This window comes from Simochromis diagramma, unplaced genomic scaffold (genome assembly GCF_900408965.1).
Source record: "Simochromis diagramma unplaced genomic scaffold, fSimDia1.1 OVJJ01000334.1, whole genome shotgun sequence".
Taxonomy (NCBI): domain Eukaryota; kingdom Metazoa; phylum Chordata; class Actinopteri; order Cichliformes; family Cichlidae; genus Simochromis; species Simochromis diagramma.
Window position 1 is genome coordinate 1,078,269 of NW_024386764.1, and position 17,113 is coordinate 1,095,381.

General features: G+C 40.6%; 1 protein-coding gene across 15 annotated transcripts in view; it reads left to right on the top strand.

Annotated features, from left to right (window-relative positions):
* Positions 1-17,113, top strand: part of ptprfa (protein tyrosine phosphatase receptor type Fa) — a 340,154-nt gene that overhangs the window by 62,584 nt on the left and 260,457 nt on the right. Inside the window, exon 1 of one of the 15 annotated variants that reach the window (XM_040030510.1) lies at positions 1,901-7,759. The exons of the other annotated variants lie outside the window; for them this stretch is intronic. The gene's annotated coding sequence lies outside the window, so the exon portion shown is untranslated. Of the gene's footprint in view, positions 1-1,900; positions 7,760-17,113 lie in introns of those variants that run through there. 15 annotated transcript variants of the gene reach the window in all.

A 17,113-nucleotide genomic window follows, 5' to 3' on the forward strand; every position in this document is an offset into this window, starting at 1 on the left:
TATTTTCCATTTATCAAAGCAGTAGTATTGAGTGAAGTATCTCTGCAGCCAGTGTCGTTTTCAGTTTTAGGTGAAGTCATGGTTGCTAGAAGCAGTTAACATTTCTCATGCCAAAAAATATGTCAGTGTGCAAGTGTGTCCATTTCATCCATGCCTGTCAGTATTGTGGCAATTTCTCTGCTGCTGTTTGTATTAATACAGATATTTTAGCGGCTCTGTCACAGAAATATGACGACAGGTTGATAGTAAAAAATGACAGGGTGATGTTTTCCACTGCTAAAGTGCTCTCAGAAACTCAAGGGACAATGCAGCCTTTGTTAAATCAAGGTGGGGCATTGCCCCAACATATCCTCTCTCACCTGTAGCACATTGGTGTAGGTGAGTGGAGCGTACAGGAGCCAGGACATGGGTCAAGCTCTCAAATCAAATCAAATTATTTCCAGCACAGTTCTCACATCTGCACAAATGCAATCACATGGTTTTGGGAATGGAGAAGTTAAAGACCTTTTATTGACTGCGTTGGATATTCGTGTTTCACATGCACCACTGGGCAATGGTGCACGTGAAACACAAACATATAGAAAAGTTCAGAGTGCACTGCGAATGTGAAAACAGCTCATGATGGGAAATTCTAATGACTCAAAAAAGTGAGGTATGGTGATTTCTCACATAATTTTACATGGCGTCTAAAGGACATGGGTTCAGGGAATGTTAGATGATCCCCATCAGTTTGGTGAACTCCAGTTTAGTCCTTAAACTACAAAGCTTTGTGTTGCTTTTGTGAAGTAAGATATCCCAAGTGCCAGATTGCAAAATGAGGACGCTACCGCTATGATGGTAATTTGTTAATCTTAAGGTAGCCGTGCCTTAAAGAGTTCTTAAACACACCATGGTCCCTACTCTGTAGGGATATATATTAGGGGTGCAACGATACACAAAATTCACGGTTCGGTTCGATATCTTGGTGTCACAGTTCGATATTTTTTCGATACAAAAAAATGTTCATGCCTTTTTAATTTGTCATTTATTAAAATTATAAATATATATTTTAACTCAAAAGGACAGTTTTTAAATTTAATGTTGCTGAAACAACAAAGTAATAAAAAAATAAATCTATCTGATGGAGAAATCCCTCATCTTTGGAAAAGAGAGTTTATTACAGAGAAATGGCTCTTTCCAAAATAAAAGCTATACTATACGCTTCTTCTGGGCTATATTCTCAGCAGCATATTAAACATATCAGGTCCCCATAAGGAGGATCCTGTGCTAACGGCTGTCTAAATGACTCGGGTAAAGTTTGTAGCATGCCTGCTTGTTGTTTTTGTCTGCTTCCACTTGTCTTTGCACTAGGATGATGTCGGCGTAAATGTGCAGTCATATTCGTTGTGTTCCCACTAGTGCTGTCAGTGTTAATCTGAAATGACGTTAACGCCACAACACGGCAAATCTCCGTTAACGAGCTGCCGCGGATCGCCCCGTGCATGGGGCTGGACGGCGTCAACACGTTAACGAGCTAACTGCGCTAACGCACTAGTTCCTACCAATTGAGCATTGTGTGGCACATCCAACATACTGTTTTACTTTAGTCCATGACGCGCTTACCTTCAGGGTCATACGTCACATGAAAACCAAAATAATTCCAAACACCAGATCTGAATGAGGGTGGGGGAGGTTCAATTTGCCATGTTGCAAGGAGAGCTTAACTTCTGTCTTGCTAGCTTGCGCTGCGCTCAGTGGATCTGCGCTCGACAGTGCAGCCTAGGCGGAGTAGTCGAGCGCAGATCCACTGAGCTCTCAACACAGACAGCATCGTCGGAAGAAAAGTTGATAAAATAAATTTAAAAATTTGTATTGTTCGATACATATGCGTACCGAACCGAAAGCACTGTATCGAACGGTTCAATATCGATACGAGTATCGTTGCACCCCTAATATACATGTATATATATATATATATAGATAGCCTTGCTGCATTAATTTTATGGCATGGTGTTTAGTGAATTAAAAACCTTTGAATCAAAATTACATTAACTTTTATTTTCAGAGCCTGTGGATCACTTGATGGAGCCCTGCAGGTTGCCTGCATCAGGATTTTCAAAACCCATATTGATTCGTCCGTGTATTGATGTTTTTGCCGAGGCCTAAATGCTTTGATGTCATACTCATGTCACGTTCTTCCTGGAGACAGTCGATCTATACTGTATCTCATTGATGCCTGTGTGATAGTATTCATATTACGGGCTATATTAAGCACCATCATGTCACAATGACAGCGCTCAGGCTAAAAATAGAGAGCAGCAGAGCCGAATGAAAATCTAATAGCCATAGATTACAGCTCTTTAATAATGATTTGAAAGATGTGATGAGAACATATTAGAAGATAATTGAAGTTCATGCTCAATTACAAAAACATCATTCAGTGATCAGAGTCTGAAGGTTTGAGCATCCTTCATCAGTATATGTTGTGTTTATTCAGGTTGTTTTAAATACGTCCTCATTCTGACAAGCACACATTCAACAGATCTGTTATCCTGTGAAATAAAGGGGATACAGTTCAAAGATGCAGACAGTGTGACCAAGACGGCTGCATCATTGCTGCTTTTTTCTCAATTATGATACTTCATTTGATTTTGATTGGACGAGAATGAGATAATTATAATATAGCCAATATTGTAGACAAGTGAGCCAGAGCCTTTTTGAAATGGCAAAGCTTGTTGAGCCAAGACAGAAGGGCTAAAATTCCTGAAATGGCCACTTGATGTTGGTTTTGATCTCTCATCGTTCATGAGCGCACCATTCCTGACCATGCTCGCTGTGCTGGTGTTTGCAGCATTTTCAAATGAGATTATGACAGATTCTTCTCAAGCAGCAAACCTGCAGCTGACCTGAGCTGGCGGCCTGCTTCACCCGCATGCAGCAGTATTGAAACAGATGCAAACTATCACACATGTTACTTACTACCAGTGGCAGCCTGTCAGGGCAAGCAAGGCAGGCCCTGCTTGATCAGTTAAATCTATAAATAGCCATAACATTCAAACAAAGAGAAAGTAATTTTATTAGTCCTTTATTTATCCAGGTAAAAAATCTCATTGAGATTAAAAATCTCATTTCCAAGAGAGACCTGGCATCATAGCAACAAATCTGTCTACTCTTATTTCAAAGAGTGATCTGTGTCATAAGTTTCTCCCTTTATCGCTTTGTGCCATCCTTTCAATTACTCCCATCTTGCAGCTGCAGTTAGCTGTTGTCTCAGGAAGCAGGCTTAATTATACATCCCTTCAGTTCCAGTGAAAGCTGTTGTGTCCCTCAGTGTCGTTGGCTTGTCTGTCTCACTAACAATGGCTTGATCTTGGCGAGCTATGAGGCCAACAGCTTTTTCTGATTATTTGCACATTGTGGATAAACCTCTGCTCTGTGATGACACTGATAGGAGACCAGCATGTAAGACAAGCTGCTGCTGTCGGTCCTTTTCCGCTCTGGGATCTGTTGACATCTGAGTGATGTGTGTAAACAAAGCCAGCACTAGCAAGTTAACAAGCAGTCTGATGATTTCATTGTAGCATATATGTTTTCTCTGATTAACCACTTTACTCAATATGTGTGATGTAAGAAATCTTTATTAACTCCTTCAGCACATTTGTAAGGAAAGCCTTGATGATGTTGAGGGAACATCAGCTTCTCCCACATCTGTTTTAATAAAACAGGGAAGTTTAAGAGGTGCAGGCTCAACAAACATTTTTATGATGATGTTAAGTCTAACCAGCTGTTTTGTCAGCAGTCTACCATTTTTCTCTGTTATCTTTAATATCCATCTAGATATTGACAGTTTACTATATCACACAGTGCTCGAGCCTTTTAATTCAGCGTGATAAATAAAAAAGTAAATAAAGGTGTAGTCCTGTTTTTCACTGTAGTACACAGTGTTCTGAAAAACTTGTAGTTATTGTTGTCTGTGTCAAGCACCCATACAGTCTCTGGATGCACCTTTCAACCCAGCAAACACTTTTTCTCCCACCAATGATCCCACTGGAAGTCCACAGTGATTGCTTTCTGAACTGACCCCACCTGCTGACTGCAGAGGTGGTGCATGTGTGTTTTGGGCATTCAGTCAGAGGTTTCATATGAACAGCCCACCCCTAAAGTTGGTGTTGGAGCTTTTTCCCGAAGGAGAAAAGTGATGCATTGCACCCTGCTGCTCAGTAGCTGAGTAAGCCTCAACATTTCCTCCAGACTTTTGCAAACCAATATTTTAAAGTTTGAGGATTATTGTATTATTGTATTTCAGCCTGACACATCCTGCTTCTGAATCTATGATTTCAGAGGGTCATTAAGAGGCAGCTCACGTCAGTAATCAAAGATGCCGGGTGACTTTGTTGTTACTCAAATAAGGGAAAGGAACTCTACCAGGTGGCCACTCACTTTTAAGGGGAACTACAGCTTGTTTGATGTGGCTTTTGACCTTGTGAAATTGCTGGAGTTCATTTTGCTGAAATGATAAATCTTTACGAGAAACATGAGCCTGCAGGCTTCTGAAAATCTGCTCTGTGATGTTAAGTTAAAATGGATACCCCCATCAGAGCAGCAGCACAGGTAAAGAGAGATGTTCTTTGTTCATGGATTTAATGCCACTGACTTTCTTGCATTGAACCAGGTCCTGCTGTGATAAATCACTCTTCTGTAATCAAAAGTTTTAAGTCCCTTTAAAAAACATTGAACCAGTGGTTCTTTGGTGAGGCTTAAACACATCAAACTGTGGGGAAAACGGACCGACAGGTGATACCATCTGAGGGTTTGTGAATCAAGCGGAAACTTGTACAGTATGTTGGCTGTAGCGACTTGCCTCCGTCTCTCTGCCTTTATTGGTTGAATTTCTTTTCCACGCCAGATTATGGATTTTCTACTATTTCTACTCTTGGTAGAAACTTTGCCTCTTGATCACTTATGAATTTTGTTATTATATTTCTGATTGATATCAATCTACTTCACAGGGCTGGACTTGTGTTGGTCATATTTGCTTAAAACAGCTGGTTTTGTCTCTGAGTAGGATGCATTCAGTTTTATGTTCAATTTCACAGTAGAATTGAGTCTTGATCTACAGTAATGTCCATAAGTTTTTGGACAATGACATGTTTTCTACACCAACACTACGGGTTTTAAATCAGTCAACATGTGATTTGACTGCATGCTTTTGTCTTTATTCAGAGGCTTTCACAAAAGCATTTCATTACCTGTTTAGGAATTACAGACATATTTATACATAGTCCCCCATTTTCAGAGGATCAGATGTAAATGTGCGTTTGTTAAAACCCTAAAATCAAAGCAAAAGTTTGACATTTTTATCAAACAATGAAACGATGTGGCAAAAATACAAAAGATTTGTTGTTGTCCAAAAGTGTGACAAAGTGGGTGGAAACACCATTTGTCCACATTAACATTCTTATTTTGATTTAGACACATCTCATTCTGTAGCAAGCAAACATGTACTGGGTTTGTTTATGCTTTGCACTTTTACAGATTATGTAACATAATCTTGGTTTAAATCAAGCATGCTATTTATTTCAACTGTTAATTGTCTAGTTTGAACTCACCTTACCTACCTGTGTCCCAGGAACAAAAGGAGGAAACGTAGCTTCACTTCCTGTATTTAGAGTTTCCTAGTTAATCTGAGGTCACAGGTGAAGAAGGGGGAGAATCCTTGTAATTTAGTAAAGTTGATTTTAGAGTGTGTTTATAGAGAAATGGATTTATTGCTGTAATATGTATTGATGACACCGTAGAGTTTTATTGCTAGGAAAGAGTTTCAGTAAGTAGGGAAATGTTTGCCTTACTTACCTAATGGAGCAGTCCAGGGTGTTTGGTTTGGACTGTTTAAGCAGAAGAACGCAGGTGTTTGAAGGACCAGGTCAGTGTAGCTGTGTGCATGTGACTGTAACTTCTGTTGATCTAAGTTCAGTTGTGTTTATTTGAACCGAGTTAACTGTGGAGTTGAGTTTCTTATTTATTTTTGTAAATATTGTTTGGTCACAAAAATGCTGAATAAATCACTCGCTACAGCATCAGTCTCCTGCCCTTCTTTAACCGCTTAGGCCAAGTCTTACCACACTATGGCCCTACATAAGATTTGTATTGACTGTGCAGTTACTTTGGATTTCTCAGGGTTTCACACGTTCATTGACCTGAGCTGTCAGCTAAACAGGTTTCTGTGTATAACTGCAGAGGAAGGACTGTGCTCGTTTTCTTTGTTTACATGAGACTCAAGAAATAATGAAGCAGTTTGAAGAAGTTAGAAGAAAATTTTGCTGGATGATTATTTGGAAGACAAAAACTTTTTTTATCTTAATTTTCATTCAGCGATCGGCTCAGTGTGTATTTGAGGTCCAATGTGTTCACTAACAAAAGTTTGGAAGCTTATTTGGGCATTTATAGAAATATTTTCAGAGAAGTGTTAGATGACTCATAGTTGGTGATTTCTGATTGATATAAAACTTTGTTTGATAAGCGAGTGCAAAACAACCTGTTTTATTTTGTGAAAAGGAGTCAGAGTCACTGGATGCTCACTTACAGATTTATTTAAAAGCTCAGTTTATTCCCTTATAAGTTTCTGACAAGTGATCACTGTGACCAAAGACTACAGACCCTGCAGCAAATAAAGACTTTTTTCTGAAAGTCATGGAGAAATGTATTAGTCAGAAACAAAAGTGAAACAATGTAGCAAAACCCCAAAGATCTGAAATGGGAATATGTAATGAGTAAAAATGTTCCCAGGACCAGCTGCTGCTCTGGCTGTGCAGCACAATGAGCTGATGAAATATAATCACAAAAGTTTTTGCTTTTTGTATGAAGGAGAGGAGAGAAATGCAGAATACAGCAAACAAGAAAACCCCCCAAAAGGTGTGATCACACAAGCTCAGTCAGCAAACACAACAAAGTAGCAAAAACAAACCACATGACACACGAGGAAGACCTGAACCCAAAAATCTGTGTTTCCAATATGATTTCTTAAACTAATTTTTACAACAGCTTCTTTTATATACATATGATTCAAAGTTTCATAGTATCAGAGTTGGCTGAACAGAAGATATTTGACATATCTGAATATTTTAAGAATGGAACGAGACATTATATCTACTGATAGTGCTGCTGAAGATAGTTTAATTTAACTGTCCTTGCAATGACATTACATAATGTGATTTAGCATATTGTATTATGATACAAATATATCAGAAATGGGGTTTGCAGATTGGAGCTCTGTTTTCTGTTGCTCTTCTCTGCTAACAACAGGTAAAGTAAGAGGGAGGAGCCTGTCTCACCTTCCTTGGGTTAAACCCAAAGCACAGCTTCCCAGCAGAACAGAGCCCGCCTCTCGGCCTCCACAAACCTCCCCTGAAACCTAACACCTGTGACATCATGCTCCACACACAGGCTGCTGGCTGACTAGTTCTGCTCACAGAGCTGCAGGCTGTTCACTAGCTCTCCCTCCCAGGAGAGATCCACAGCTCTGAACCCGCGCTACCAGCCACAAGGAGGTAATCTGCGATCAGATCAATCACGCTGCTGCAGCGCGCTGAAGCCTCTACCTGTGGCTGACCTCAGTGGCCGCACACCTCCCCCGGGCTCATTGCTCCAGCAGCTTGGAGGAGAAATCCTTTATGGGCTTTGTAGGGGAATTGTTCTGTCACTTCTGAGGCACATCGCTGAAGACTGCCAACACTAATTCAGCCCAGGATACTCTTTGTTTTCTCCATGGAGCCTAATGCAGGTAAGCACTTGCTGTTCAGCAAGTTGTGAAGTTTTAATGCTGAACGAGGCCACCTGCTCTCGTGTCTTTGGAGACTTCTTTTCGTCATTATAACTTCAAAAGTGCCTCTCAGATATCTATTTAGAGTCTTTTGGAATATCATCTTCTCACTGGCTGAATTGTAGCATTCATGGATTGCACTTAACAACAAAAGACCCTGATGAGTTTACCTCACACAAGGGTCTGCGCTCATACACACACTTGTGCACCCTCACACAAATGGCAAAGAAGGAGGACAAAGAGGGAAGAATGAACAAACAGAGAGTCTATATCGAAGACTTCACTTTGCCTGCAGAAGTGAAACTTAAGATTGGGCTGTGATTTAGTGCAGAGACCTAAAGAGGTCTGTTTACTGCTGTTTGATGAATTTTTCCTTCTTGTTTCACTCCACATCGTTAAAGCCTTCCAATAATGAATTTAAGATTCGGTTTATTTAGTAGTTTCTAAGTAATTTCTCACACAAAGTCAAAGTTTTTTAGAGAAAATTAACAATCCACAGATTCACAGATTCACGTTGCATCGAAGTCAGCGCAGAGATTTAACAAGGCATTGCAGGTAAACCAGTTCAAAGACCTGAGTGGTAAAAAAAAACATTAAAAATGAGTCACGACAAACTCATTTTTGCCAGTTTTGATCTCCAAAAGTCTGAGAATAAGGATTCATGTCTGTTAGGCTTACCCTGTCCAAACTGTATTCATGTAAAGCCAACAAAGCAGATCTTTCCATGTTTTATATTCATGTTGAATCCATTTTATTTTGATAGACTTGATATTTGAAGTTGTACCTTACAAGCTCACAGCAGCTCACACACCTTGCACCTGACACAGAAAATGTTTTCCTCATAATTATATTGATTCTCATATTTGACTTTATTCAGTCAGCTGCTCAGTATTTTCTTTAGTGTTTGCATTTTTTAAATAGACTTTTCTTGAATTTTAGTGGACAAATCTAAACATGAATTATTTAGTTTGAACAGTTGCAACATGTTTTCTTCATTTTCATGCATCTTATTAAGAAAAAACACATCAAACAAGGTGAGAAATAAGGCAGCTTCCCTGGAGTGACATGAACAAATCCCGACCAACAGGTTGTCTAATATCCACCAGAGAGCCGACCGACCTTTAGGGAATGCTGAAATTTCATATTTTGTCTTTCAGGCGCAAATCCCAGCGTCTTATGCAGCCCCTGTCGTTAGTGTAACGAGACCATGATTTGCTTAAGACTAGCTGTGCTACATATTAATGCAACTCTTTTTTTTTAACTAAACATCCTAATCTGCTCCAAAATAATTGTTAATTCTCAATACTTAAGATTAAACTAAACACTTGTGTTATTTTGCTCCTTTGTTCAAAGATCTAGATAATCTCTCATGTTTCAAGGGTTTAAGAAATTAGAATATTTATCAGAAGTAAACACAGTGTGAAACAAAACAAAAACAGTAATATATAAACTCTTGACTGAATGTCAAGTATTTCAGTGAAAGACTGCTTAAATAATTAAAAGATACTTGAGGAAAACAGTTATTATGCAGAGCTGTACTACACTAAGTCATAGTGAATACAAAGCACCATATTTACATTTAAAGTATCGCAGGATAAGATGACATCACTGCCATGATCCTGGGTTTGTTCTGTTTTGGACCCTTTGACAGTTTTCACTTTAATCATGTTACATAAAGTTCTTCAGTAAATTATTTGAGTAAGTGTACTCCACGTCCAGCTTTGGGTACATGCCCTCCCCCCACCTCCCTTTATTATTCCTTCCTATGCTGTTCCTTAGCACATTATTTGTGAGGACGCAGCCTTATACTGTTTCCTGGAACATCAGTGTTGGCTTTGTCTGTTGTGGTCATTCTCCCAGTGGCAGCGGTGTTGAGAGAAAAGCAGAAATCGAGGGAAATGAAAGGTGCAGCAGAGGAAAAGTAAACTTCCATTTCTGTCGTCCATTCTGGCTTGTATGTTCAGTGGTACTTGTTGGTATAGGTCACTATCTCATCACTGCTTTCTACAACCAATCGCCTTTTTCTTTCTACCCCGGCATGGTGAGCTTTCCAAAAGCACCCCCACCCCTCGTCCTTCGTCACTTGGCCTCACTATCATCCTCCTCCCGCTCTGCCGTTTGGTGCCTCACGCTGGAATCTGAGACAGGGCTTCGCTTGCGGCAGGTTAATTGCCTCTGAGATTCCTGTGCTAACGGAGCTAATCCTACTTTTGTGAAGCTTGTGCTCCACTTTTGAGCTTGTTAGCAGAGTTATTGTGTGAGGTTGTATTAATTGATTAGCGTCAAAGCTCTGTGTGCTCTTGTCTTTGTGATGAATCCTTCATTTGGAGCTCCGGGAGATGTTGGTCAAACAAGAAACAACAACTAAAGATGCCAACGAAACGATGTGCATGCACACATGTCCATTCACCTGTGTGAGCTTGATCTGAAACCTTATACCAGTTACAGTTAACTGCATGTATTGAACTATTTCGCTGCACTCTTTGCGTCTTTGATGAAGGACTTTAAGTCCCTGCCCTCTACCACAGGCTTCTGAGGCTCACATCAAAACAGGCAGAATTTATTATCATTTCATTTTCCCGCCTCAGTTATTTAGGGTTTCATCTATAGCAGGGCCTGTGTGGGACTTAATCTCTCTCGCTTTTGCTTTTGTGGAGCAACAATTTAAATAGAATTTGTTGCTTAGTTACTTTTTGGGATGTAAAGAGAAAATATTCGTGAAATGTATGACTTGCAATGGGAAATGATCCCAAACTGGTTATAAATAAGAGATGCAAATATTCTGCTTTGAGGTTTCTGTCATCATGGCAGCCTGAAGGAATTCTTTCACTGTCGAGCAGTCGGTTATGGGTCTAGGCGTCCTTTAGAGGCCAGTTACAGACTCCCGGCAGCGTCTGTTGCTCATCAAGGAGACTCTCAGATTCAGATGTAAAGGAAATCTTTAAAGGGATTGTTCTGGGTTTGGTAAAGCCTATCGGGTTCATAATGAGCTCCTTCTTTAAAGGAGCCGCCGAACCCTTGTTCTTTTTAGCCTTACGTCAATCAGCTGTGGCAAAAAAGAGAAAAAACAGTCTCGAGTCAGTCTGTATTTTGCCAAATTAAATCTTCACACATTTCCCCTCAAAAGTAGAACAATGGCAGGTCTCTGCCGTAGAGATGTGTCGATTTAAAGTCTGGACAAATTTGCTTTGTTGAGTGAATACTGTAATTGACTGATGTAATCCGCTAATGTAAACAGTATTTGAGCCTGCTTTTTATATTCCTATATCCAAAGTGGCTGCTACTCAGCTGTTCAGTAAATTGTTGAGCACACGAGCTCATGAGTGACTCTTTTAACATTTTAATTTTTATTTTGATTAAACTAAGATTACGATGACTTTTTTCCAAGCTCCTTAGATTAAACTAAGAAGGTGTACCATTTTAATCTAAGACCTAGTGGGTGTATTTTACTTAATTTCGATAAACAGGTAGCAGAGTTAAAGATGTAAGATTCTTGTTGGGAGTGACCAGGAGCGTTTCACAGAGCCGGCTCAGGCGGCTCAGTTTGGAGACAAAGTTAGAGAGGCAAGGCTGAGATGGCTCACACATGTGCAGAGGAGGGATAGTGACTATATTGGAGAAAGGATTTTGAATATGGAGCTGTCAGTCAGAATTAAAAGAGGAATACCACAGAGGAGATTCTGGATGTTGTGAAAAAGGACAGGAAGGCTGGATGTGATAGAAGGAGAGGAGGGATAGGCTGAGATGGAGCAGCAGAACGAAGACCAGAGCCAAGTTTTGTCTGTAACTTTAATACTTTTGTCAGATAAATCTTACCCATAGCTGTCTCTTTGTTTAGAGGCTGTAAAGCGTCACCCATTCGATTGCTTCACTTGGGTCGGCTACCATCGATGGTAAGAAAACATGGACGGAGCTCCTGGGTCAGAAAGATTGAGCCAGTGTTAGAAGTGCTTTAAAGCTGGATTCTGACGGCCACCCGATGGTGATAACTGTGGTTGCAGAAAGACTTCCAGGCCGGGAAGGTGCATGGAAAGGGTTTCATAGCTTCTCCTCTGTAAATCCTTTCCTGCCAAGCTTATGGACTCTTGTTTCAGGACATATAGAAAAAAATGTCTATTCTTAAAATCTTGGTGATACCATGTTTCAAAAGAATGATCTGCACTATGAAACCACATGCTTATTGGCTAACAGTGCATCAATCACAAGATGTTAGTCAGCGCCACCTTTCATTTGTTCGTTGCAGCCCAGATGGCCTGCTGGGAATGCTCACCTCGAGGTGACGGGACTTCAGACAGAGATGGGTGATGTCACAGTAGCCACACCCACCTGTTATACTGTGTATGTTCTGCTCAGATACATAAACATATATCGTCGGTTGCTGAACTTCATCATTACGTACCACTTGACCACTGTCTGTTATTCCTACCAGTCCACACTGAAACTGTCCCAGTCTTTATGATGCACCATAAACTGCTGGCTGCTGCTTACATTTTAGATGTGGAGGTCATATCATTGATCTCATTAAGGTGTAATTGTATTAGGTTTAATTTTCCCAGCCTTAACCCTGTTTATGTAGTTCACTTGTTAAAACAGCTGTTTCTCCACCATCTTCAAACTTACTGTAGTTGCCGTGCAAAAATACTTTCACTGAATCACCCAGTATCACAGTCTTGTCTGGCAGGGGGGTTGAAAATTGTGCTTCTGTAAATGCTGGTGTGACCAAGCTCCAATAGCAATGAATGATGAATGCGACTGTTTTTACAGCCTCCTCTGCTGTCACATCGTTGAAGCAGTGAGTGGAGTTATCACAGTGCAGCCTGTAGGCCTCCAGCAGCCACTGAAAACATTCACAACCGCGTCTGTGTGAAGTCAGTAGCAAAAGGATGAGTCTGCACACGCCTGCTGAATGCAGCCGGCAGCTCACCTGACTGGCTGTTATGACAGGAGTTATGGCCTAAGACAACCACCCTTTTCCTTCATTTCACTAAGCCGGGCTGAACGGGACAATAAAGTGGAGAACAGGGGATGGCTGCGATTCTTTGAATATATGTCATCATTTATACACGAAGGGGGGTATTTGTCATCAGCCGTCTGCCTACAGATCCATGAGTGTGCTGATGGCTGATGCAGAAAGGAATGATGGGTGACTCACTGATGCTGCTGGGCACAGGCAAATTTTTGTGCCGGCAGGTATTGAATTTGACCTGGATGTGGATGTCACAGTGTTCTAAAAATGGATGAGACTGAATTAATTTTTTTTATTTATGAAACATTCAAATGAACTAGCCCTTTGAGACTGAATTAGGCAAGTGAGTAAGTGCAATTACGTTTTAGTGTTTATGCTGCAATTTACTTTGTACTTAATAATAGTTCAACACGAGTAGCTTTTTGTTTCCAAGTAGGGTTCAAAAAGCTATTGTGAGTTAATTATCTGGGGTCAGTTTTCCAAGTTATTCAGTGTTATTGTGTCTGTTTTAATTGTGCAATTCAAAGCTCGTGCCCACAGGCATCGGTAATCAAAGTTCAATCTGTCTTTCACAAAACAGGGCAGGCAGTGGCTGAAGGACATACAAGCTCTCTTTTGTGCTTCAAAATGGCAAAGGCTAGTTCTAGTTCGGTTAAGCTGACATTGAGGGAGATTAACAAGTTTTGTTAATGATTACGTGAACGAGGAGTCCGTCTCAGCTTTGGAGTACACGAGCTCTGGTTGGATGATCAACATGCAGAGGCATAATTTCATAAAAACATAGCTTGTTGTTTTTTTCACTCCTTGATGCTTTTTTTGTTACATTAAACACAACTTAGAAACTAATGTGTTTCACATATGCTTTGAACTTTGAAAGAAGTGGCAACACTTACATTTTTACTCAAATTATGTATTTTGTTTTTAATCCTAAACAAACTGAGTGATTTTTTTTTTTATAAGAAGGTGTTAAAAATGTTTATGTGTATTTGGCGTGCATGGACCAAAATCATGTTCAGGTAAACAGGAATGAGGGGGAAAACATTACTGTCCTGAATCACACCCAGCTACTCTTCACTGCACAGGTCTCTGTCGGCCCACACCGTTTGGCCACCGGGAGTGGAAGCAGCCACGCAGCCTGGGGACGCGCTGGCTCGTCAGCATTCATATTTAACAGTGTTTATGGAGGCGGACGTGAGCAGCTGTTCTGCCAGGAAGCGTCGCCTTAAAAGCTGCAGTTTGTCTGTGACCTTTGGCATGGGGGAGCATGGTGTGGAACATGTGAGGAGGCACAGCTCCTGCCTTGGTGGTGCTGTGCGTCACACGTCAAATGTTCTACAGCCACGAAGCCTAGAGTAGACGTTTTAGGTCAACAATAGTATTTAGTGACAAAAAACAAAACAACTGTTTACTTTTCTCCTTAGAGTGTTGGTGTCTTCTCTGACTTGTAATTTGCAATAATATACTGTGTTGTTGCTTCCTAATTAGTCCATAATTGCATAAAATAGGGAGCTGTGATTAAAAGGCCTACTGCAAAATGTAATCAGCAGCTTTTCTACCAGTGGAACATTTTGATTTTAGCCTTTCAAACAGTAATGCCATCCTATCACAGTGAACGCACAATGCCTTTCATTTCATTTCATTTTTAACAACAGCTTGTCAGCACTGAGTGTTGGTGAAATGGAGATAATGCAGATGGTGGCAGGATGCTTAGTTTGTTCTGTAAAGTGGCGTCCTCTATGTTTGGTTAATGTCTAATGTCTGCTCTTGGCTCTGGATGATGTTATAGAAAGATTATATCTCTTAGGCAGTTAGCTCTGCTTGTGAGCACAGATTTCCCATTTGCCTGGTGTTCAAACCACTTGTTTGGGAAGGGTATCCAATCAAAAGACAGTTGCTTTAAAGGATAGATGGCCTTAAAGTTGGAGGAGCTAAAACAGCTGGTTTCTGATGGAGGAAGAAGTGAGGCGCCCCACCAAGGCCAAGATAAATTAGGATGATTTTGAGCTGTGAATGATGGAAGCTACTGTAGTGAGCTCACAAATAAAAATTTAGCGGCTGAGCTTAAAGATTACCAACAGATCAGAACAGCAAGCATTCAGAAGGTAATGATGCTCTCCGTGCAGACTGTGATCACAAGCACATGTGGCACATCTCTCATTCAAAGCTGGCTCATTCTGGATCTGTTCTAGCCTGGCTGCTATTTTTAGATGATTTCCTGGAGCTGCCTCTGCAATCTGTGGTAGATAGTATGTTATATAGTATTGCAGTATTATTCTTCCTATAAGTGCCCTCAGACAATTCAGGACCCGCAAGGTAGTCCAGAGGGGTACAAGAAGGCAGCCTTGAAGGAGAGATTATCTGTAATTAAATAATATTCTGTCCTGCTGCATGTCAGTGAATTTGAGGGGCATCAACAAAGCAAATGATTAGCAGCAATCTTTCAAACCGATCCCACAGAAAGTCACTTATATTCAGTGCCACAAAGTGACAAAGGGCAAAATAACTACTGGAAAAATTCCCTGTTAAATCCAGAATTGAATTCAAAACTGCAAACTTCCTTGTTGTTCCTAGAGTATTTAAAAGTAGAATGGGAGGCAGAGCCTTCAGTTTTCAGGCCCCTCTTCTGTGGAACCAGCTTCCAGTTTGGATTCAGGAGACAGACACTATCTCTACTTTTAAGATTAGGCTTCAAACTTTCCTTTTTGCTAAAGCATATAGTTAGGGCTGGACCAGGTGACCCTGAATCCTCCCTTAGTTATGCTGCAGTAGACGTAGGCTGCCGGGGATTCCCATGATGCACTGGGTGTTTCTTCTTCTCACTATGTGTTAACAGACCTCTCTGCACTGAATCACACTTGTTATTAACCTCTGTCTCTCTTCCACAGCATGTCTTTATCCTGTCTTCCTTCTCTCACCCCAACTGGTCGCGACAGTTGGCTCCGCCCCTCCCTGTGCCCGGTCCTGCTGGAGGTTACTTCCTGTTAAAAGGCCGTTTTTCCTTCCCACTGTCGCCAAAGCACTGGCTCATAGGGAGTCATATGATTGTTGGGGTTCACTGTAGGGCAGGGCTAGGGAACGTTAGTCCTACCCCCGCTGTAGGGTCTACCTTACAATATAAAGCGCCTTGAGGCGACTGTTGTTGTGATTTGGAGCTATACAAATAAAATTCATTTGAATTCAATTCAGATTTGGGTAGATTTGGGTAGTCCTAAGTTAAACTTTTAACTAAGTGACTGCCAATGAGAGTGGAAGGGTTAAATACATCAGAGCTTCATTTGGTCAGTGAGAGTTCTGAATATTTGCTAGTGGCCAACTCTTAACTACAAAACAGTGCTCAGCGGACAAATCACTTTCAGGATGGATGCACATTAGAGTTATAAATTCCTTCTTAGCCCTGCAATCTGAATTAGACAATTTTCTTTGATTGCTTTTTAAATTTGATGCTCTAATTGTGTCACTATGCTTTGCTAGCTTGGCATTATGGTGCATTTACCTTTTAAATGTCATTAATTTTCCTTTACATGTGAACTCAGTTGCAGGAGATAATTAGGCAGCTTTTAGCTTCAGCTGTTATAAATTAGGCTGTTAATCATGCAAAGGTACAAGTTGAGTCCACAAATGAAAATATGGAGGTGGAAATGAGACAAATAGCCCGTTGTGGGTAAGTGAAGACAGTACTACGTCTTCACTTTATAGTGCGGCACAAACGGTTTATTTAATGTCAGAAAAACCACAGTTCAAGTGATGGCACATGATAAACCAGACACTTTCAAATTGTCATTAACATGTTTAAAATGGGATCACAGGCCTCGCTGCCTATAGCTCACCTCGGTTTCCGTGTGTCGTCAAAGCCTTACAATGGTTTTGCTAAGGACTGTAGAGATTTAGGGTCCACAGCACGCTGGCCCTTGAGGAAAATAGGCTGCTCTGGCAGTAATTGGCTGAGAGATGGCTTTTAGATGGACATAAATTATTCACCCAAGCCATCTCTTTCCATCTTCAAGAAACACAGGAAATTGACTGATGTTGTACTGTTTGTTCTTCCAAAATCTTTTTAGAATGACGTGTTCTTACAATTTGTTGGTGACCATCTCATACCAGCAGGATCATTTTTTTAGGAAAAAAAGAGATTTATGGATATAAAGGATGTCACTTCCTGTCCCTCGGGATGGAAATGAAAAAGAATTTAGCAATTCTTATCCCATTATTGATATCACTTATCAATTTGATTCCTTATCGATTCTCATTGGGTTATTATTGGCTCTGCTTTGACAGTTACCACCATCGCCTTCATGCTTTCACATTTCTCCACAAAATAACCCTTAAACACATTGTCTCATAATTACCAT